This window comes from Herpailurus yagouaroundi, unplaced genomic scaffold, assembly GCF_014898765.1.
Source record: "Herpailurus yagouaroundi ecotype Mexico unplaced genomic scaffold, PumYag 163, whole genome shotgun sequence".
NCBI lineage: Eukaryota > Metazoa > Chordata > Mammalia > Carnivora > Felidae > Herpailurus > Herpailurus yagouaroundi.
Window position 1 is genome coordinate 28,491,863 of NW_024412404.1, and position 23,288 is coordinate 28,515,150.

A 23,288-nucleotide genomic window follows, 5' to 3' on the forward strand; every position below is an offset into this window, starting at 1 on the left:
CTTTTGGTTACTTTTTAAAGAATTTTCTACAACTTTTCTTTCTACAACTTTTCTTTCTACAACTTTTCTTTCTCCCTGCCTGCTTGCCTTCTTTTTTTCCTTAATTTCTTTCTTTGGCCCATTACATTGTCTAGAATCTCAAATCCAACATTATGATAGAAGTGGTAAGGACATTCATGTTGTGGTCCTAGTCTGATGAAGAAAGCCTTCAGTCATATGAATGATACGAAAAGCATTCGTGATAAAAATTTTTGAATGTTAAATTAGACTTAAGAAAAATTAAAAGCTTCTTCACTTTAAAAGACACTGCTAGGAAAAATACAAGATCTGCTACAGAATGGGAGCAAATATTTGCAATTATCCCACAAATTATCCAGTGTGTATAAAGAACCTCTACGAATCATTAATAAGAAGGCAGACAACTCAAATTATAAAATTGATAAAAGATTTGGACAGACACTTCACAAAGGCCGATATTTGAATTTACAATAGGCACGTTTTAAAATTCTCAGTATATTTAGGGAGGTGCAAATCAAAATTATAAACAACTCTTTGCCTACAATAATGCTTAAAATTGAAGACATTGATGATATCAAGGCTTGGTGAAGAACGGGAACTTACATAAATTGTTAGGAGTGTATCGTGATATAGGCACTTTGGAAGACAGTGTCACAGTTTCCTGTTAACTTAAACATACACTTGTGGAATTCCACCCCCGGTTATAAAATAAAAGGTTATGTCACAAATGGTGTAATGACAATGTTTAGAGATCAAAGCTGGAAATTATTCCAAATGTCTGTCAACCATTAGACAGTGGAACACTATTCCACAGTAAGAATGGAAATACTGATAATATCACGGCATGAAATTGGAAAACGTTTTGCTGAGCAAAAGAAGCCAGGCACGAAAGAGTACATACTGGAGAATTTCATTCATCTTAGAGCCAGCAAAATTAATGTATAATAAAGGAGATTAGTAATTGCCTTGGGTCAGAGTGGGAAGAACTGACTGCAGAGGAGAAAGGGGATTTTTTTGCAGTGATAGAAATATTCTCTCTGAATTTTAAGTGGTTTGTGGTTACACTAAATTCGTCAAAACTTTTCTAGCATTACATTTAAAACTGGTGTATTTTAGGTAAGTTGTGGCTCAATACAGTTGACTTAAAAAAGCAAGGGTGTAAAGAGCATTTATAGAATAAGCATTTATGTGTTGTATACAGTAATTTTATGTATAATTTTTAAATGTATGTGTACACACATGCATAAGAAGTGTCTAGAAGGATGTTCAGCAAATTTTACTGATTATGTCTACGTGGTGGGATTTTAAGAGATATTGAAAATATGATTGGACTTTCTTATATTTGAATAATTTTTTTTTCAATGAACATGTTTTGACAAAAGCAAAAAAAAATTGTGTTTTGGTTATCTGGAATTTCTATTCTTAGATGTTTTCATCTTTTGAATATTGAATAAGCATTATAATAATTATGAAACATGTTTAAAACTTAAATACTATTAGTTTGTAATCACCACCAGTTAGGAACAAAATCTTACATTATCTTTGGTGCCCCCTGGTCCCCTTCTCATCCTATCTTTTTACCTCCCCACAGACATAACTGCTACCCTGAACTTGTTTTTATTGTTTCATTTTTTTAATAGTTTTATCACATTTGCATTTCTGTGCTGTGTTGTTTCCGTCTTGGTACCGTTGAATGTAATAACTAGAATCATACTGTGTGTACACTTTCATCACTTGCTTTTTCATCCCACATAGTGAGACTTGAGACTCACCCATATTTCTGTATGTGGCTGTAGTTCACTGATGTCATTAATGTATTGCATTACATTATATGAATATTCCATAATTTGATCTTTGTATTCTTGGTGAATGGGTTGTCATTTTTTTTCTGTAATGAGCAGTGTTTATGCGAATGTTTTTTTAAGTTTATTTATTTTAATAATCTCTACACCCAATGTGGGGCTTGAACTCACAACCCCGAGATCAAGAGTCACATGCTCTTCGGACTGAGCCAGCCAGGTGCCCTGGTTATGTGAACATTGTGTGCATGTCTTTTGGTGCACAAAGGCAGGACTTTCTCTGTATAGTTGGAGGTATAGATTTTAATTAGTGGACTAATGCATTTCTTTAACTTTTGTAGAAGTACTTGTTTTCTATTGCTGTGTAAGAAATTACCACAAACTTAGAATCTTAAACAACACAAATTTATTATCTTGTAGTTCTGTAGATGAGAAGTGTGGTAGGCTTCTCTGGGTTACCTGCTCTGGATCTTACAAGGCTGAAATCAAGTTGGGCACATATATTCATAATTCATTCAACTCTTTCTCTATTAGTGGATATTTAGTGTGTTCTGATTTTTCTTTTTAAAATTTTTTAAAAAATATTGTTTAAAAATGTTTTGTATTTATTTTGAGAGAGAGAGAGAGAGAGAGCACACGCGCGCACACGCATATGAATGGGGAGGGGCAGAGAGAGGGGGAGAGAGAATCCCAAGCAGGCTGTGCTGTCAGTGCAGAGCCCTACAAGGGGCTCAGTCTCACACACCATGAGACCATGGCCTGAGCTGAAATCAGGAGTCAGAAGCCTAACTGATTGAGCCACCTAGACGCCCCTGATTTTTCTCTTTTATAACAGTGTTGAAGTGACTGTTTTTGTATGTATGTCTTTGAACATTCATGGGAAGTATTAGTGTGGTATAGAGTCCTAAAAGTGGAATCGTCTGGTCAATGAGATTTAAATTGTATAGTGGCGGTTGTTACCCCAATTTTTATTTCAGCCTACACTTCCCCTAATGTGTAGGTACCCTTTTTTCCATTCCCTTGCCTGTATTGTCTGTTACCAATTCTCTATATTTTTCTGTATTTTATTTTTATTTAAAACAATTTTTTAATGTTTTTAAAATTTTTTTATTTTTGAGAGAGACAAAGTGCGAGTGGGGGAGGGACAGAGAGAGAGGGAGACACAGAATCTGAAATATGCTCCAGGCTCTGAGCTGTCAGCACAGAGCTTGATGCGGGGCTCTAACTCATGAGCTGTGAGATCATGACCTGAGCTGAAGTTGGACCCTCAACTGATTGAGCCGCCTAGGAGCGCCTGTATTTTTCTGTATTTTAAAATTGACATTTAAGTTTTCATCAAAATACTTAGATATTGTTTAAAATAGTGAACACAGAGGGCTTATAATGAAAAACAGGTAACTTCTGTTTTCTTTTTTATAATTTTTTTTTTCATATAAGTTTGTTTATTTGCTTTGAGAGTAAGCACAAGCGGGGGAGGAGCAGAGAGAAGGAGAGACAGAATCCCAAGCAGGCTCTGCGCCATCAGTGCACAGTTCCATGCGGGGCTCAAACTCACAGACTGTGAGATCATGACCTGAGCCGAGATCAAGAGTCCGACACTTAACTGACTGAGCCACCCAGGCGGCCCAGCAACTTCTGTTTTCTTATTTCTATGGTAGTTATCTTCATAGTTCTAAACTTGATGCTTATACACGTTATTGATTTATCAGTTTTAGATTATGCATTGCTTTCTTGTTACTTGGATTTGGGCATCTTAAACGCCTCACTTACCTTTTCTGCGTTCCAACTATGGCTATATCCCTATTTTTATTGAAATCAGTAGTCAGTGACCACTCTGTTCTATAGAGCCAAGTAGTAGTCTGTGATTGCTTTTTCTTTCTTATGTATCTTTTTAAAGTTACCTCATTTTTCAGTGGCATAACTTTTCATATACACATTCTTTTTATCATGTTCTCTCATATTATCCATATTTTTTCAGTCTCTATAATTTTCTGGAGGTCTTTCCTCCTAGAGCCTTCCATCAGCCTGCTTTAATGTGGACTGGAATTCTCTAGGTCAGTCACTATGTGGGAAACCTTTTTCCAGGCCAGTTTCTCCAGAGAATCATCTTTCTCTCATTGTGTATTGATCTTGGTAATTTAAGCCCTTGCTCCTCAAAATTTAGTTCATAAACCAGCAATGTTGGTATCATCTTAGAGCTTATTAGAAATGTAGAATCTCAGGCTGCATCCCAGATCTACAGCATCAGAATAAGATGATTTGTATGCACCCCAAATTTTGAAACCCCTGGGCTGTGCTATACCGTGGTAACAGTTACAGTAGGAACAACAAAGATGGCGGTTGAAGAGAGAACTGGATGAAGGATCTTAATGAATGTTTTTAAGGGCCTAGAAGTGGAAAATATTACTGTCCTCTTATTAGGAATCAGTCACATGGCCTCTCATAATTGCAAAAGAGACTGAAAAATGTAGTCTCCCATTTGCCTGGAAACAGGAAATGATGTAGTAGGTAAATTGCCTTGAGTCTGTTTCAGTTAGTCATTCTGGTCTCCAAACTGTTTCATTCTTTTTCCCACACCCAGAGCACACTAATCCCCTATCCAACCAGCCATTGCCTTCAGTTCAAAGTACAGGATCTCTAAGTGATGCCTGGCCAGCTGTCAGGTCCACATCAGCCTTTCTTAGTCAAGTGAACTAAGAAGACACACCTTCTCCTCAACCCTCAAAAAGTATTACAGTAAGAACACAACATGACTTGTAAACTGTCCTATTTGGAAGGTGAAGCATAGAGGGACAGTAGTCACTCTTCTGTAACAGTTTTTTTTTTTTTTTCTTAATGTTTATTTCTGAGCAGAGAGGGAGAGCGCACATGCGAGCAGGGCAGAGAGAGAGAGGGAGACAAAGAATTGGAAGCGGGCTCCAGGCTCTGAGTTGTCAGCACAGAGCCTGATGCGGGGCCCAAAGTCAAGAATGAACTGTGAGATCATGACCTGAGCTGAAGTCGGACACTTAATGGACTGAGCCACCCAGGCGCTCCTGTAACAGTTCTTTAATCTTTATGGGCAGATATAATAAAGGAAGGCTCCCATCCTTGGAAGGAAAGGATGTTTCTTATTAGATTCTGATTTTGTTCCATGGGAGAAACTCTTCACCTTCCTTTTTCTTCATGGCCCCAGGGATCAACCTTTAGGAAGTTCTTCTTTTTCCATGATCTTATTTGGCCTCATCACACATCCAGAATTGATGTTTGGCATGCAGTCTCCTTGGGTATTGTGAAGTTGGTCTTTTAATAGAAGGTTAGACTCCCAGAAATTGCTTTTAGGTCTTGAACAGTCAGAGACCTTCTAAATGTGCGCTTGTAGTTTCTCTGCCAGTGTATTTCCCTCGGAAATGTAAATTTTAAAAAAAATATTTATTTATTTTTGAGAGAGAGAGTGAGACAGAGTGTGAGCGGGGGAGGGCCAGAGAGAGGGAGACACAGAATTGGAAGCAGGCTCCAGGCTCTGAGCTGTCAGCACAGAGCCTGACGCGGGGCTCAAAACTCACGGAGCGTGAGATGATGACCTGAGCTGAAGTCAGACGCCCAACCGACTGAGCCACACAGGCACCCCTGTTTCCCTCAGAAACTTACACTTGTTATCCATTTGCTTCCAGTCAATTCAGAGTACAAATAACCAAATTTATTTTTGAGAGATACTTTATTGCTTACCCGCCTCTATACCTCTATCTTGTTTCAGTGGAAGCCATCTGTAATGTCACACTATAATCTGATCTTCTCTGAGTTTCTTTCTTTCTTGTAATACCTTTTGCTAGAAATAGCCACTAGGAACCAATACACACTGTAGTTCCTAGCCACTAGGAACCAATACACACAGATTTTTGCCCCTTAGAGCTTAAAGTTCATCAGGTGTGTGGTTTGCCTTCTGAGTTACAGCCAGTCAGCAGAGTTCCTAAATATTTTACATTGCATAAAGTGGATCATCATCTTTTCATTCTATAGTATGAAGTTCCTCATTGCCTGCGGAGTGATGACTAAATAAATACAAGTTATTTAGGTTTGTGTTAATGACAGCACCCTACTTCCGGTAGCAGTTTCTGGTTGAGGATGTGTCCAGTGGACCAATTGTTTTATTTACAGACTTTTTTTTGGCCTGTTGCTTGCTCCCACTCATAACATGAAGTGTGAGCCCCTTGATGTTTTATAGGCAAATTACTTCATTTTGTGTCTTTATCCATCATTGCATGTATTTTACATTGTGGCTTTCTCCACCTTGCTAAGTTATTAATATTTCCATATTTTCTGTCTTCAAAAACATGTTAAAATCTCTCATTTGCAGACTTATTTAAAATATCTTTTTTTCTTTAAATTAAAATTTTCATTTTGAGGTAACTAGGTGTATATGCAGTTGTAAGGGATCCTGTTTAACCTTTATTTAGTTTCCCCCAGAATTAACATCTGGTAAAGTTAACAGTACACTGTCAGGAGCAGGACATTGACATTGTTACAGTCAAGATGCAGAATATTTCCATTTCCACAGGGATCCCTCATGTTGCCCTTTTTATAGTTATACTCACTTCTTCCCACTCTCACTGCTTTCTTAACCCCTGGCAACCATTAATATGTTCTCCCATTGCAGTAATTTGTCTTTCTTAAGAATGTTATATAAATGAAATTATGACCTTTTTGAATTGGCATTCTCTGGAGATTCATCCTGATTGTTGCATGTCCAAATAGTTCCTTTTTATTCCTTTTTTATTGCTGAGTAGTATTCTGTGGTATGTACCATAGATGTATCATAATTTGGTACATCTTCTTGTACTGTAATTTGATCATTTACCTACTAAAGGACATCTGGTTGACTAAAGCTAATTCAGGCATCTGTGTGCAGGTTTTTGCATGACCAAATTACTTCATTTCTCTGGGATAAATGTCCTGGGGTACAATTGATGGGTTGTATGATAATCATAAGTTTAGTTTTTTTTTTTTAACTTTATTTATTTATTTTGACAGAGAGAGAGAGAGAGAGAGAGAGCGCGCACGCGCGCGAGCGCGCACGCACATGGGAGGGGCAGAGAGAGCGGGAGAAAGAAGAATCCCAAGCAGGTGCCACACTGCCAGCACAGAGCCTGATGAGGGCCCAAACCCATGAACCATGAGATCATGACCTGAGCTGAAACCAAAAGCCAGACACTCAACTGACCGAGCCATCCAGGCGCCCCCACACATTTAGGTTTTTTTGTTTGTTTGGTTTTTGTTTGTTTGTTTTTTAATGTTCATTTTTTGAGGGGGGGAGAGAGAGAGACAGAGTGCAAGTGGGGGAGGGGCAGAGAGAGAGGGAGACACAGAATCTGAAGCAGGCTCCAGGCTCTGAGCTATCAGCACGGACCCTGATGCGGGGCTTGAACTCACGAATGGTGAGATCATGACCTGGCCGAAGTCGGATGCTTAACTAACTGAGCCACCCAGGCGCTCCACCCCCTGCACTTAGTTTTTAAAGAAATTTTCAAAGTGTTTCCAGAGTGGATGTATCATTTTATATTCCTCCCAGTAATATAAGGGTGGTCCAGTTTCTCCTTAGCCTTGCATATATTTGGGTGTTGGAACCATTTTTTATTTTATTTTATACCTATTATAGGTATGTGGTGATGTCTCATGGTGATTTTAATTTGCATTTCCCTAATGGCTAATGAGGTTGAATATCTTTTCATATGCTCTTTGCTACCATATATCCTCTCAGTGAAAGTCTTTTCATGTCTTTTGCCTTTTTGTTTTATTTGTTTTTAATTTACAAACAAGTTAGTTAGCATATAGTGCAATAATGATTTCAGGAATAGATTCCAGTGATTCATCCCCTATGAATCCAGTGCTCATCCCAACAAGTGTCTTCCTTAATGTCCCTTACCCGTTTAGCCCATCCCCCCTCCCACAACCCCTCCAGCAACCCTCAGTTTGTTCTCTAGATTTAGAGTCTCTTAAATGTTTTGTCTCCCTCCCTGTTTTTATATTATTTTTGCTTCTCTTCCCTTATGTTTATCTGTTTTGTGTCTTAAATTCCACATATGAGTGAAGTCATATGATATTTGTCTTTCTCTGACTAATTTTGCTTAGCATAATACTCTCTAGTTCCATCCACGTTGTTGCAAATTGGTTTTGCTTTTTTTCTAATTGGATTTTTTAAATTGAGTTTGACAGTTGCCTATATATTCCGGATACTAGTTCTTTGTCAGATATGTGCTTTGTAAATATTTTCTTCCAGTCTGTAGTTTTTCCTTTCACGCTTTGCAGAGCAAAAGTTTTTATATTTATGCAATCCAGTTAGTAAATTTTTCTACTTGGGGATCATGACTTTAGTGTCAGGTATAAGATCTCTTTGCCTAATCCTAAATCCTACAGATTTTCTTCTATGCTTTTTTTTCTCCCTAAAAGTTTTATAGTTTTATGTTATACATGTACATCCATAAACTATTGAGTTAATAATTGTATAATGTGTGAAACTTAGGTCGAGGTTTATTATTTTTTTTCCTGTTGCTCTGGTACTATTTGTTGAAAAGCTGCCTTTCCTCCATTGAACTGCTTTATCAAAAATCATTTGGGCATATTTGTGTGGGTGTGTTTATGCGTTCTTTCTCCTGTACCATTGATCTGTATGTCTGTTCCTCTGCCAATAGCACATGGTCTTGATTATGGTAACTCTGTAATTAAAGTCTTGAAATCAGTAGACTGGTTTCTCCCATTCTGTTTTTTTCTTTCAAAAGTGTTTTGGCTATTGTAAATCTTTTGTTTTTCCATATACATTTAAAAATAATCTTGTCTATATATACTAAAAATCTTGGTGAGATTTTGATAGGAATTTTGTAAAACTTGTTTATTAACTAGGGAAGAGTAGACATCTTCACTCTGTTGAGTTCTAGTCCATGTATTCAGTATGTGTCTTTATTAATTATCTAATTTCTTTTATCAGCATTTTATCATTTTCAGCATAAAAGACCTTTGTTTTACACCTAAGTATGCATTTTTTATGATTATAAATGTTGTTTTATTTTTAATTTGTGTCTTTGTTTTCATTTCTAGTATGTACAAATAATTTTAGTAATGTTTATCTTATATCCCGCAATATTGCTGAACTTGCTTACTATGGGACTTTTTTGGTAGATTCCTTGGGATTTTTTATATAGACAATCAGGCCAACTGCAATAGGTACAGTTTTATTTCTTACTTTCCAGTCTGCGTGCTTTTTATTTCATTTTCTTGCCTTATTGCAGTGGTTAGAACTACCAGCACCATGTGAAACAAGAGTTGCCTTTTCCCCAGTCTTATGGGGAAATCAGTTGGTCTGTTATCATTAAATGTCATTTTAGGTGTAGGGTTTTTTTAATGTTTTAGTTTTTGGGTGTTTTTTTTTGTTTTGTTTTGGTAGATGCTTTTTATCAAATTAAGGAAATTTTTTACTTATTTTCCTGAGAGTTTTTTATCATGAACAGGTGTTGAATTTTGTCAGATGTTTTTTCTGCATTCATTGATATGATCATGTGATTTTATTCATTAGCCTCCTTTAAAAAAAAAATTCTTTTTAATGTTTATTTTTGAGGCAGAGAGAGACAGAGCATGAGTGGGGGAGGGTCAGAGAGAGGGAGACACAGAATCAGAAGCAGGCTCCAGGCTCTGAGGTGGCAGCACAGAGCCAGACGCGGGGCTCGAACTCATAAACCGTGAGATCATGGCCTGAGCCGAAGTCGGTCGCTCAACTGACTGAGCCACCCAGGCTCCCCGAGCCTCTTAATGTTGTATATCAACATTATAGATTTCAAAAATTTAGCAAATCTTATATCCTTGGAATAAACTTCATTTGGTCATGGCTTATAATTCTTTATATATTTGCTGAACTCTGTTTGTCAGTACTTTGTTAAAGTTCTCTTTCTTTTCTGTTTAGAGAACATCATGTAGCCATTCCATTCTTTTAGAGTACAGGTGCTAGTGACACATTTTCATAGTTTCATTTCAGGATGTCTTGATTTTCCTTTTCTCTCTGAAGGATATTTTTGTTGGATATAGGGTTCTAAGGTGATAGTTCTTTTCTTTCAGCCCTTGAAAAGGTGTTGTGTCTCTTTCTGGCCACTGTGGTTTCTGATGAAAAATTTGCTATCATTTAAATGATTTTTCCCTTGTAGGAAAAATCTCTCACTGCGTTCTCACTGCTCTCTCACTGTTTTCAAAATGTTTTCTCTTTTTGTAGTGTTCAAAAATTTGACTATGACATATTTTGGTGAGGAGTTCTTTAGGATTATCCTGTTTAGAGTTTGCTCAGAATCTTGAGTCTGTAAGTATATACATCTGTGAAATTTGGGAATGAATTTTCAGCCATTATTTCAAGTGCTTTTTCAGCCTGGCACTCTGTGATGACATGATTATTAGCTTTTTAGTAACAGTCCTACAGGTACCTGAAACTCTATTCATTTTTTTTTTTTTTCAGTCAGCTTTTTCTCTGTCATTCAAATTGGGTAGTTTCTATTGTTCTGTCTTCTGGTTCACTGACTTTTCTCTGTCCCCACCATTCTGATCTTGAGTCCATCTATTGATTTTTGTATTTTGGTAATTATATTTTTCAGTTCTGAAATTGCCTTTTGGTTTTTCATTATATTCTATATTTCTTTGCTGAGACTTTGTTTTTTTTTTTTTTTACCGAGGCATAGCAATGGTGAGGATGAAAGTCCCAGCTAGTTAACTTGGCTTTTTCTAATACCATCCTGATGGGGATACTGGGATGCTTTGTTACATCTTGGTGGGAGTGGAAATCTAGTCTACCTTCTGTCTTTGCTGGACTGGGTAGGAGTGTAGCTGCAGTTTTTTTCTGTGGTGTTTGGCTGGAGTAAGATGTCTAAAAGTTTTATTGTCTTAAAGTTTTTTATCTTTCTGGACTTACCCTTTTCTGGTTGTTGGGTTCGAAAGAGCTGGCTTTTCTTGGGGCTTTATTTTGGTCTGTACCCCTTGGTGTTTATGAATTGCCAATTCTTCAGCTGTAAGTTTGGGTTGTGTGAAGCAAAAAGAAAACCCAGGAAACCCAACACTATGTTGTTCCTTGAATCTTGAGGTTCCTATCTGGTTTATCTTCTTCTCTGCCTTTCAGCATCTTATATTTTATATTATAATGTCCAGGGTTTTTAGTTGTATATAGTGGGGACAGGTAGGGAAAAGAATATTTATTCTATCTTCCCAGAAATGTAAGCTTCTTTTTTAAAAGTTGCATCACTGTCATTTTAATAGAGTCTTGATGGAAGAGGAGCTAATCTTAAATATTTAATCCATATTTTTATTACTTATTTATGTTTTATTACATTAGTATGAATTAGGCAGATGTAATATTTGCCTAGTGCTTGTTTTGTTTATGGCACACAATCTTAATTTGGGAGAGTCTTTGAGAAATGGTTGAGAGCATGGAACTCTGCTTGCCTAAGGTTTCTCAAAGAGCTCCATTCTGTAAATGGACCGCTTCTGTGTTACCCAAGAAAGATTAGATTGCTTTTAGGTGAATCTCTTCAGGGTAGTTGATGTAGATGATGATACTTTAATACCATAACCTGATCTTTAAGTTAAAATGACATTTTAGGGGCGCCTGGGTGGCTCAGTTGGTTAAGCATCCGACTTTGGCTCAGGTCATGATCTCACGGCTCGTGGGTTCGAGCCCCGCGTTGGTCTCTGTGCTGACAGCTCAGAGCCTGGAGCCTGCTTTGTATTCTGTGTGTGTCTCTCTCTGCCCCTCCTCCACTCACGCTCTGTAACATTTATTTACTTTTGAGAGAGAGAGACAGCATGAGTGGAGGAGGGGCAGAGAGAGAGACACACAGAATACAAAGCAGGCTCCAGGCTCTGAGCTGTCAGCACAGAGACCAACGCGGGGCTCGAACCCACGAGCCGTGAGATCATGACCTGAGCCAAAGTCGGATGATTAACCAACTGAGCCACCCACGCACCCCAAACATTACAAAAATTAAAAAAAAATAAAATGACATGCTAGGAATACTGGCATAATATATCATTTAAATTTATAGCTTATCAATTATAATCCTTATGCTGTAATCCTTTACATTTATCATGAATTTTTAAAGAATTTTAATATGTTCTTAGGAAGGATAACTTTTATATTAAGTTCTATCAAAGCATTAAAATTTTAAAGAATTACTGGAAGTCTTAAGTTTATTAATTCAGATGAGATAATGTTAGAGATGTTCTAGTACTTACTCAGGTAGCATAGTTAAGAATATGGGCCCTGGAGCCAGCTGCAGTGTTTACTGTATGACCTTGGGCCTGGGTTTTCCATGCATCTAGTGGGGATGATAACAGTTATACTATTTCATAGGGTGTTTGTGACAATGTGAGGTGTGAAGTTTTTTTTTTTTAACTTGTTAAAACTGAAAGTTATTTTTTTTATAAAACTTTAAAGAAATTATGTCAATTCTGTTACTTAACACAGCATATTTTGCAACTTTGTATAGTTCTGAGAGCATTAGGCATAAGAGTTAGGAAACCTGAGTTCCACTCCCGACTTTCTTTAAATAACTGCCTGACCTCTGGCAAGCAAGCAACCTTGCTTTTTCTCTGCCTTACTTTATTCATTTATAAGAGTGGGTTTGGGTTTGAACTGGTTGATCTCTAAGATTGCTTCTAACTCTTCTATTTTGTTTGTTTGTTTTTTGTCTCTCACTGAATCGTAATCAAGCTAGCTATAACACAGTTCATGAGGAGAGCACATTTTATAGCCTGGAGAAGAAAAGAAAAAGGCTTGGGATGGGGAGGGTATGATAATCTTACAGAAACAGTAAGGGCTGATGGATCAATAATTAGGTTTGTTTCACTGATTCTAACCTAGGGCAAAACTGACACTTCTGGATGGAAGGGAAGAGCTCTTGACTCAGCATAATGGACACATTTCTAACAGATACTCCTGTCCAACTTTGAAATGGGCCACCTTAAGTCCTTCCTAACACTGAAAGGAGAAAGGCCAAGTTCAGACCGGCAAATGATGCTTCAGAGTCAGGTCAAAGTGATTTATACCTCAGCCAGGGATAGTGCTGGATAACTTTTGTAACCTTCTGGCCTCCCATGGGTGTAAATCGTGACATGATAAAGTTGTTATAAAATAATCAAGAAAAGCCATATTGTAGTCTGGCAGAGTGGTCACAGACTTTAACTAAATTATAACAATGACATTCATATTCAAAATTCTTTTCTATCTGCAGTTTTTTTTTTTTTTTCCTTTTGGTAGAGTGTAGACTAAGTGTTATTTGTTCTCAGTTTTGAAAATGTCATTCCTAGGGCGCCTGGGAGGTTCAGTCAGTTGAGCATCCGACTTCGGCTCAGGTCATGATCTTCGGGTCTTTGAGTTCAAGCCCTGTGTCGGACTCTGTGCTGACAGCTCAGAGCCTGGAGCCTGTTTCTGATTCCGTGTCTCCCCCTCTCTCTGCCCCTCCACCACTGGTGCTCTGTCTCTCTCAAAAACTAAATAAACATAAAAAAATTTAAAAAAAAAAAAGTCATTCCTCCTAAGTCTTGTGTAGTTTTTTGATGATTCATGTGGGAAGAGCAGAACTGTTGTTTTCTTTGTTTTGACCGATCTGTGAATGTTTGCCACTTTTTTTAAGTGTACTTATTTATTTTGAGAGAGAGCAAGTTTGAGCGGGGGAGGGGCAGAGAGAAAGGGAGAGAGGAAGAATCCCAACTGCTAACAGAGAGAGAATTTGCCAACAGCACAGAGCCCTACGTGGGGCCCGATCCCATGAACTGTGAGATCATGACCTGAGCCAAAATCAAGAGTCAGACGTTTAGCCCACTGAGCCACCCAGGCACCCTGCTATTTTCTTTCTTTCTTTTTTTTTTTTCTTCTGAAGCTAAGCAGGGAACTTTGAGTTTGGGTTCTTAGATCTTGTTGAGATCTGCAGCTAAAGTTGTCATTGACTGTGTGAGTGCATTGCCAACTTCTCTAGAGAGGTTTACCAGTCTGGATGGGCAATTTTGATAGTATTATCTTCTTACAGTTTCTGCTATGAAGTAGTCTTTGAAGAAATATACGTGGAGGAGCAAGCCCTTGGGGAAAAAGGTATTCTTACTACGTTTTTAAAATTATCATGCTCTTTTTCCTATTTCCTAAGGTAGAATTTTGGTCACCGAAGGAACAGTTCTCTCACCCTGACTTAGCATCTTGTTTTGGAAGTTGTGTGTGTGTATGTACGTTTCCTAACCTACCTCAGGTTTCCTTTACCCACTGAGTGCTGTTTTCCTTCTAAGTTGGGATTAGCCTGTACTAGTGGATAAATCAATTTACAGCAGGTGTCTCAGTGTTAGCACTAATGAGGTTTGGGGCTGCATACTTCTTTGTTGTGGGTGGCTGTCCTGTACATTATGGGATATTTAGCAGCATCCCTGCTCTCTTCTTACTAGATGCCAATGACACTACCACAGTTATGGCAATCAAAAATATCTCCAAAAGTCCCCTGGGTGGCAGAATTGCTCGGGCTGAGAACCACTGACTTATGGATGCTTCTCAGCCAGCCCTCTGCCACAGCTGTGGTCATCCTACTCCCATCTGGTTTCTCCATGTTGCTAGCCTTGCTCACGGCCTCCTCCCCTTGGCTGTGCTCTGCTCGGCTCAGCTAATTAGGTGGAAAGTTGCCAAGTGGAAGGTGGGGAATAGGGCAGAGGTAGTGGAGTCCATGGGGAATAGGTCAGAGTTGAAGTTAAGGTGTGGCCCTGGGTAGTGGCTGATCACTGCAACACACAGATGAGTGTGTTTTTTAGTGGCAGCTAATGATTAGACTTAACAAATGTTCTCTGACATGAAAGTGAGCTGAAGTGACACTGGTATCAGGCTCATCAGGTATGTGATGTCTTAATGCTATCTGAAGCCTGCCTTGGGAGTCTGGGGTTTTGAAAGAAAGCTCCAGGGATGTTCTCTCTTTAATGTTTTTATTTGAAAGAAACAAAGAAGAGAGAAACTGCTTCTTGATGAACTTCCGTGTTCAATTTTAATTTCATTTTTGAGGTAAATTAAATAGCTAGAGTTAATAGTTTTTTGGGTTTTTTTTTACATATATGAGGTGAGAGAATTTGTAAATAAGAAGCAGCAAATATTTAATGAGTGCAATTAGGGATGGTGACATGTCTTTAAGAAAGGATGAGTGCTGAAAGAGCAAGGCAGGTAACCATGTAAGGAGCATTAGCTCTGTCTTGGGTGGGGGCAGACAGTGAAGGGTGGGCAAGGAGAGCGCCCATAGATTAACTTGAGACTTGGAACAGGTGTTCACAGTCCTTGCTTATATATTCAGACAATTAGTGTTTGTTGTTAGTACTTTTATTCTGTGCTTTATGAATTTTTTTTTTTTTTTACCTAGTCAGGATCATCCTGAATGCCTGTTTTTATAAACTTATTCCCTCTTTAAAAAAAAAAAATTATTTATTTTGCATGTGAGCGGGGGAGGGGCAGAGAGAGAGGGACAGAAAGAATCTCAAGCTGGTTCCAGCTGTCAGTGCAAAGATTTGGGGCTCAATCCCGCCCACCGTAAAATCATAACCTGAGCTGAAATTCAGAGTTGGATGCTTAACTGACTGAGCCACCCAGACACCCCTTTATAAACTTTATTCTCTTAACATTCATTGCTCAACATTCCCCATTTTTGGGCGTCTGGGTGACTCGGTTAGATGTCCATCTTCGGCTCAGGTCATGATCCCACGGTTTGTGAGTTTGAGCCCCACATTGGACTCTCTGCTCTCAGCTTAGAGCCTGCTTCAGAATCCTCTGTCCCCCTCTCTCTCTGTGCTCCTCCCCTGCTCACTTTCTCTCTCTCAAAAATGAATAAGCATTAAAAAAATATTTTTTAAAAAATTTCCATTTTTAATAACTTTTAATGACCGCATATTGCATTTATGGTTGTATTCTAATTACTTAGCCATTTTTCTGTTGTTGAACATATAGATTGCTTCAAAGAATTTTGCTACTTATCCTTTGGTGTATATCTTTGGGCATACATTTTAAATCCACAGTTCAGATGATTTCTTCACGATAGTGTCATGAGCTAGAATCACTGGGTGAGATGGTGTGGATATTTTTAAGGCTGTTGATTTATATTACTGAACTGCTTTGCTTTACTGAAAGTTTTTTTTTTTTGAAAGGTTCTAATTAACACTCTCACTAGCAGGGTTTTGAGTGGCCATTTTAAGGCATCCTTGCCAACTATTTAAGAGATGGAAAACATCTTGTGTTTCTTTGCCTATTTAAATTGTTAGCAAAGTGGTGAAGTTGATGTTTTTTCTTTTTCCTTTAAAAGTTTATTAGTTTCTTTTGTAAATCAACAGTATGTATCCTTTCCCATTAGTCTTTTGTTACTTTTTTTATTCCTTTATGAGGTTTCTTTATATATTATACGAAGTAACCTTTTCTGTCATATTTGTCAAAACATTTTTCAGTTTTTCAGTTATATCTTTTATGTTATGTGTTACTTTTTTAATATGATTTTTAACTTCTAGAAATATAAGAATACAAGGAATGACCACACATCTTTTATCAAGATTCCCCCATTGTTTATATTTTATCCCATTAGCTTTATCATGTTCTCTCTATGCATATATGTAAATGCATGTTTTTCTGATTAATTTTAGTCTAATATGTATGTTTCTTAAGAATCACGGCATTCTCTTAAAAATTTTTTTTAATGTTTATTTATTTTTGAGAGGAGGGGGGGAGGGGGAAGAGAGAGAGGGAGACACAGAATCTGAATCAGGCTCCAGGCTCTGAGCTCTGAAAAGCACAGAGCCCGACATGGGGCTGGAACTCATGAACTGCAAGATCATGACCTGAGCTGAAGTCGGATGCTTAAGCCAACTGAGCCACTCAGGCGCCCCCTGCCCCAGGGCATTCTCTTATGTAACTACAGGAAAATATTAGTCAGGAAACTTAATAATTGGTACAGTATTGTTACCTAATTCACAGTTCATACTGCATTTTGAACAATTGTCTCTCTAATGTCCTTTATTGTTCTTTTGTTTTCCCTGCCCAGTATGCAATTCAAAATCACACTGGAGTTTTGTTTTTTTTTTTTTTTAATCTGCATGCATCATTTTTATTGCCTTTGCCAAGAATTATGTGACCATATGCCAGAACTAACACAGCCATTTGGAATGGGTGGAGATTGCGAACTCTTGTCCTTACAGTGTGGACACATGCTGTCCCTGTTTAGATGATATAAAAATACCAAGTTGGTTTAGTCGATAAAGTGAACTGTGATGTAAATGATAGTTAATAAGTCAAGCTGCCTGAACAAAATACTGTGAGATAGCTGAGTTATCGACATTGCTGGAATATGGGATGATAAATAGTGAGCTCATGTTTTTTTAGTCTCCTTTAATCTGGAGTATTTCAACCTGTCTTTGTCATTCTTGACATTGAATTTTTGAAAAGTACAAACCAGTTATTTTCTAGAGTGTCCCTCAATTTATGCTTATCTGAAGTTTCCTCATGATTAGATTCAGATTATACATTTTAGACAGGGAAAACACAAAAGAACAAAAAAACTTTATTTTTCTCAGTGCATCGTATTAGGAGCCACTTGATGATAGTTTCAGTACTGGTGAGAAAATTGAAAACTTGGTTTAGTTGCCCTCTGCTAGATTTTTCCACTGCCAGGATACACTTTTTCCCTTTGAGGTTAATAATTATTGACACTTTGTGAATACCATGTTCCTCATCAAGCTTTTACCCACTGGTTTTAGCATCCAGTGATTTTCCAACTCCATACCTCCTTCTGTATTTATTGACATTCTGCTATAAAGAAGAGCTTTCCTTCTTTCCTCCACCCCTCATTTATTTGGTTGCTTACTTGAGTGAGTCATAGCTATATTCGTATTTAGTGGCCTATAACTTACTACTCTCATTATTTGGATACTCTAATTGTTTTGGATTTGGTCCATGTGAACCTTTTCCAATTGATGCCATTGTTCTTGTTATATGTCCACAATTCTTTGAGTACTTATTTGCTTTCTGGTATGACAAGACTCTCTGGGCTCATTTTGTGTGCCTCAGCCTTCAAACTTTTCTCCAAGGAAAAGTGGGGAACAAGATTTGGGCGCGTGATGTACTTACTGCAACTAGTGTGTTGTTACTTCTTAGCCCCTTTTAATGGACAGAGCCAGGATATGTTTGTGGGTGTATACACACACATGCACACATATATCTGTATTCTTTACTTATGTATCTATGTATACGCATGTATATATATTAAAAACAGATTTATGTTGATACTGACAGTATTATCCAACACCATGAGGGTACATTCTAGTGTTCCTGCAAATATTGAATTCTGTGAAATGCTTTTGCATCTTGCTTTCAGTCATGGTGCAAAGATATTCTCCTAAGTTTATTTTTAGGAATTTTGTAGTTTTGGCTTTTAGTTTTGATTTGTGATCCATCTCAAATTATTTTTTGTTTATGGTGTGAGATAGGGATTGAAGTTTATCTTTTTGTTCTGATGTGGATATCCAGTTCCTCTAGCACCATTTGTTGAAAAGGCTTTCTTTCTCTTCCCCCATTGAATTGCTTTGGTGCCTATTTTAAAAATCAGTTGACCATATAAGTGTGTGCCTGGTGTGATTTGTTTGTCCTTAGACCAGAACCATAGTTTGATGATTACTGAGCTTTATAAGTCTAGATGTGTAAGTCCTTCAACTTTATTCTTTTTCAAGATTGTTTTGCCTGTTCTAGATCTTTTTCATTTCCATATAAATTTTAGAATCAAATGGCCGATTTCTGTAAGATGCCTGGTAGGAATGTGAATGGAATCCTCATTTGGGCAGAATCAACATCTTTTCAGTACGGAATCTTCCAAATTACAAACAAGGTATATGTCTCTATTTATTTAGATACTTAATTTTTCTCAGTATATTTTAGTTTTCAGTATATGGGGCATGCATGACTTTTGTTAAAATTTTTCATAGTTACTGTGCTTTTGACATTATTTTAAGATAAATTTTTAACATTTTATTTTTGTTTTGCTGCTAGTATATAGAAATACATTTGAATTTTGTATATTGACCTTGCATCCTGCAGCCTTGCTAAATTGACCTAGATTAATCTTGCTAAACTGATTTAGATTTCTTAGGAATTTGTTAATATTATGTCATCTGTGAAAAGAGACAATTTTACATCATTCTTTCCAGTTTTTATATCTTATAATTCTTTTTCTTGCCTTGTTATATTGACTAGGATCTCCTCTGTGTTGTTAAGTATGGTGGTGAGAGTTGGCATACTTGTCCAGAGTGGGGAAATCCTGAGGATTTTGTTATGTTATTTGCCATGGGTTTATATGATAAAGGAAATTTTTCTTTGTAGTGTTCTGAGAGGTTTTTTGCTTGTTTTTTTTTTAATCGATGGATCTTTTTTTTTTTTTTTAATGAATGGATGTTGATTTTTTTCAAATGCTTCTGTTTTATCTGTTGTTATATTAAAAGATAATGGGTTTGAAATGTTGATCCAGCTTTATATTCCTGGAATAAACCCCACTTGGTCATGATGTGTTACCCTTTTTCAAGTTACTGATTTTGATTTTTCCATTAGTTTGCCAAGAGTGTTTTCATCTGTATTTATAACCTGTATTCATGATTTGTGGTAGTTTTGTAATTTTTTTAGGTTTTGCTAATAGGTTTATGCAAGTCATCTAAAATGTGTTGGGAAGTGTTTCCTCCCTAATTTTCTTTCTCATATGTTTGATAGCATTCACTGGTGAAACATTGGAGCTTTGAGCTTTCTTTTTGCAAGAGTTGGCTAACCAATTCAATTATTTAATAGATACATGGCTATTCAGATTTTTACAATTTCATTTTGTGTCAGTTGTGAAAAGTTGTGGGGTTTTTTTTATCATTAAGTATATCTTTTTCCATTCTCTTTTTAAAATTTTTTAATTTTTAAACATTTTTAGAGAAGGAGGGAGGGGAGAGGGACAGAGGGAAAGAGAGGATCTTAAGCAGGCTCTACACTCACCCTGGGATTGTGACCTGAGCTGAAATCAACAGTTGGATGCTCAACCAACTGAACCACCCAGTCGCCCCTCCATCCTGCTTTTAACTTTTGTCTTTATATTCAAAGTGTATTTCTTACAGACATGGTATATTGGGTCTTGTTTGTTTGTTTCTTCCTCTTTTCCCCCAGTCTGACAATCTGAACCATTTAATTGGAATATTTAGTCCCTTTATACTTAATGTATTTACTAATACACAGTTGATCTTCATTGTTAACGGATTCTGTATTTTCAAGTTTATCTGCTTACTAAAAGTTATTATTTGTAACCCCAAAATCAGTACTCAGCAATGCTCTCAAGGACATTCATGGATATGCACAGGGCAGTGAAAAATTTGAGTCATCCGATATTCATGTTTCCAGCTGAGGTTGAGCAAGTCATACTCTGCTTTCTTGTTTCAACTTTCATACTGTAAGCATGTGTCCTTTTTGAAGTGTATTCAGTGCCTTTTCACATGACATGTTTCTTTTTTTTTTTTTTTTTGAGACGTATTTTTATTTGCTGTTTGGTTTCTTATTTGGCCCATAGCTTATGCAGTAGTGTGTTGTTTAATATTTACATATTAAATATTTAATATTGACATTGTAGATTTTCTAGCTTTGTTTTATTGTTGATTTTTAGTTTTATACCGCTGTGGTTGGAAAATATACTTGGTATGATTTCGATCTTCCTAAATTTGTAATGTTTGTTATGTCTTATGTAATTTTTAAAAATATTTTTATTTTTAAATATAATTTATTGTAAAGTTGGCTAACATACAGTGCATACAGTGTATGTCTTATGTGATTTAACAAGGGGATTCTTCTGTGTGTACTTGAAGAAAATGTGTTCTATTTTTCTTGGATGGATGTATTATATATATCTTTTAGAACCATGTGTTTTGAAGTATGCTTCAAGTAAAACATATTTTTGTTGAAAAAAATGAATTTTTTAAAATTTATTTTTATTTAAAAATTTTATTTATGAAAAAAAAAGTAGTCCCTAAACACAATGTGAGGTGCTATGTAGTGTTCCTTAGTACAAGAGGCTGTGATGTGCCTTACAGAGAAAATAGACATGTTAGATAAATTTCCTTTTAGGTGTGAGTTACAGTGCTATTGGTCTTGGGTTCTGTGTTAATGAATCAACAGTATATTTTTGCTAAATAAGGTGTTTTGAAACAGAAACAAACATAAAACGAGGTTATATATTGATTGGTTGACCAAAGTGTAGTTGCCAAAGGCTTGCAGGAACCTAATTCTGGATTTCACCTAGGAGTAATGGTTGTGTATTTGCTAATTCAGTACTCATGGCAAGTTTAAAAACATAACTAATGTGAATAATGAGAATTGACTATAGTTGGGTTTAGATCTCTCTCTCTCTCTCTTTTTTTTTTCTTTTTCTGTTACCTTTTCCCTCCTTTATGGGGCAAATTGACTGTTCTTTAGTATTCCATTTAAGAACATTTTTTAGCAGTTACATTTGCAATTGCAATGTACATCCTTAGCTTTCCCAATCTATTCCTACTCTTAGAGTTATTATTATACCACTTCCTGTAAAATATAAGAACCTTGTAAAAATATAATTCTATTCCTGTCCCATTCATTGTGATGTTATTGTCATATATCTTACATATACCTATATTATAAGCCCCAGTGTTAAACTTCTTGTATTCAATAGCCTGTGTCTTCTAAAGAAATTAAAGGGAGAAAATGAAAGGTAGTTCTTTATATTTACCACATATTTACCGTTTCTGGAACCCTTCATTCCTTTTTATAGATCCTAGTTTTTATCAGGTGTCATTTACAGGGGATGAATTTCCTTAGTTTTCATTTATCTGAATATCTTGTCTTTCATTTTTGAAAGATTTTTTGCTGTGTGTGGAATTATGAGCTGACGGTTTTTTCTTTTCAGCATTATAGATGTTGTTTCATTGTTTTTTGCCTGCTTTTTTAGTGATAAAATCAGCTGTCATATTGTTTATTATTGTTCTTTTTTTCTAGGCATTTTCAAGATTTTTCTCTTTATTTTTGTTTTGCAGTAGGTCATGATATGCTGTAGTGTAATTCTGTTTATGTTGATCCTAACTTAGTATCCACTAGTTTCTTGGATTTACAATTTGGTGTTTTTCATCAAATGTTAGAAGTTTTTGGGTATCGTATTTTCATATACTTTTTATGCCTGCAGTTTCACACTTTTCCTTATCTGTGTCTCCAATTATATATATATTATACTTCTTGAAATTATCTCACAGATTTGTGAGTTTGTTCATTTTTTTTTTTTTTTCAACTTTCCCTCCCATTTCTCATCTTGGATAATTTCTTTTGGTCTTTTATCCAGTTCACTGACTCTTTCTGTCATCTTCAGCCTACTGTTAAGATCATCCAGCGATTTTTTTTAAAGACATTTTTAAACAAGTTTCTATTTATTTATTTATTTAGAGCACAAGCAGGGGAGGAGCAGAGAGAGAGGGAGAGAGAGAATTCCCAACAGGCTCTGCAGTGTCTGTCTCACCAACTGTGAGATCATGACCTGAGCAGATACCAAGAGTCAGACACTTAACCAACTGAGCTACCCACACGCCCTCGCCCCCATCCAGTGAGTTTTTAATTTGAATTTTCATCCTTTTCATTTCTACGATTTCTGTTTGGCTCCATTTATTTTTTCTTTCTTTTTTTAAAAAGCTTATTCTTGAGAGAGAAAGCATGAGCAGGGGAGGGACAGAGAGGGAGGGAGACACAGAATCCGAAGCAGGCTCCAGGCTCCAAGCTGTCAGCACAGAGCCCAATATGGGTCTCGAACCCACAAACTGTGAGATCATGACCTGAGCCAAAGTCAGGCACCCAACTGACTGAGCCACCCAGGCGCCCCTGTTTGGCTCCATTTCTTAATTTTCACTTCTCAGTTGAGAAATGAGTGTTAACATTTTTAATTCTTTTACTTTCAACTTTTATTTATGTTTTTCTTGAATCTTGATCTAAGTCTTTTGTATGTTTTTGAAAATCTCAGCTTTTATCACTTCAAATATTATTTCTGGTATTTGTTCTTTCTGCTCTCACAGAGACCTATTTCTTCATGTGTAAAGTAAAATTTGTGAGCTTATATATATTTTTTCAATGTTAGTCTGTTAGACTCCAAAGAACCTCAGCTGAAGATATTTTCATTACGAGTCATTAAAAGACATTATCATTAACAAAATTATATCTTTTCATTAAGAGATATTTTCATTGAATTTATAATTCAATATGAATTATACCAGGAAGTAGGGAGATGTACTAAACTGAGGAAACTAAGTGATTCAGAACACACACTCTAGGACTAGGCTTGCTGCTGACCATCTGGGCTAGTCCTCACCAGATGAGGGACCCTTAGCACAGCAGTCCAGTTCTCTGTATTAATTCCCAGTTGGTAAAATGGACATAACAGTAGGATCCAT

General features: G+C 36.6%; 1 protein-coding gene across 6 annotated transcripts in view; it reads left to right on the forward strand.

Annotated features, from left to right (window-relative positions):
- Positions 1 to 23,288, forward strand: part of MARCHF8 (membrane associated ring-CH-type finger 8) — a 123,879-nt gene that overhangs the window by 7,990 nt on the left and 92,601 nt on the right. For 2 of the 6 annotated variants that reach the window (XM_040485758.1, XM_040485754.1), the window contains exon 2: positions 13,847 to 13,908. The exons of the other annotated variants lie outside the window; for them this stretch is intronic. The gene's annotated coding sequence lies outside the window, so the exon portion shown is untranslated. The remainder of the gene's footprint in view (positions 1 to 13,846; positions 13,909 to 23,288) is intronic. 6 annotated transcript variants of the gene reach the window in all.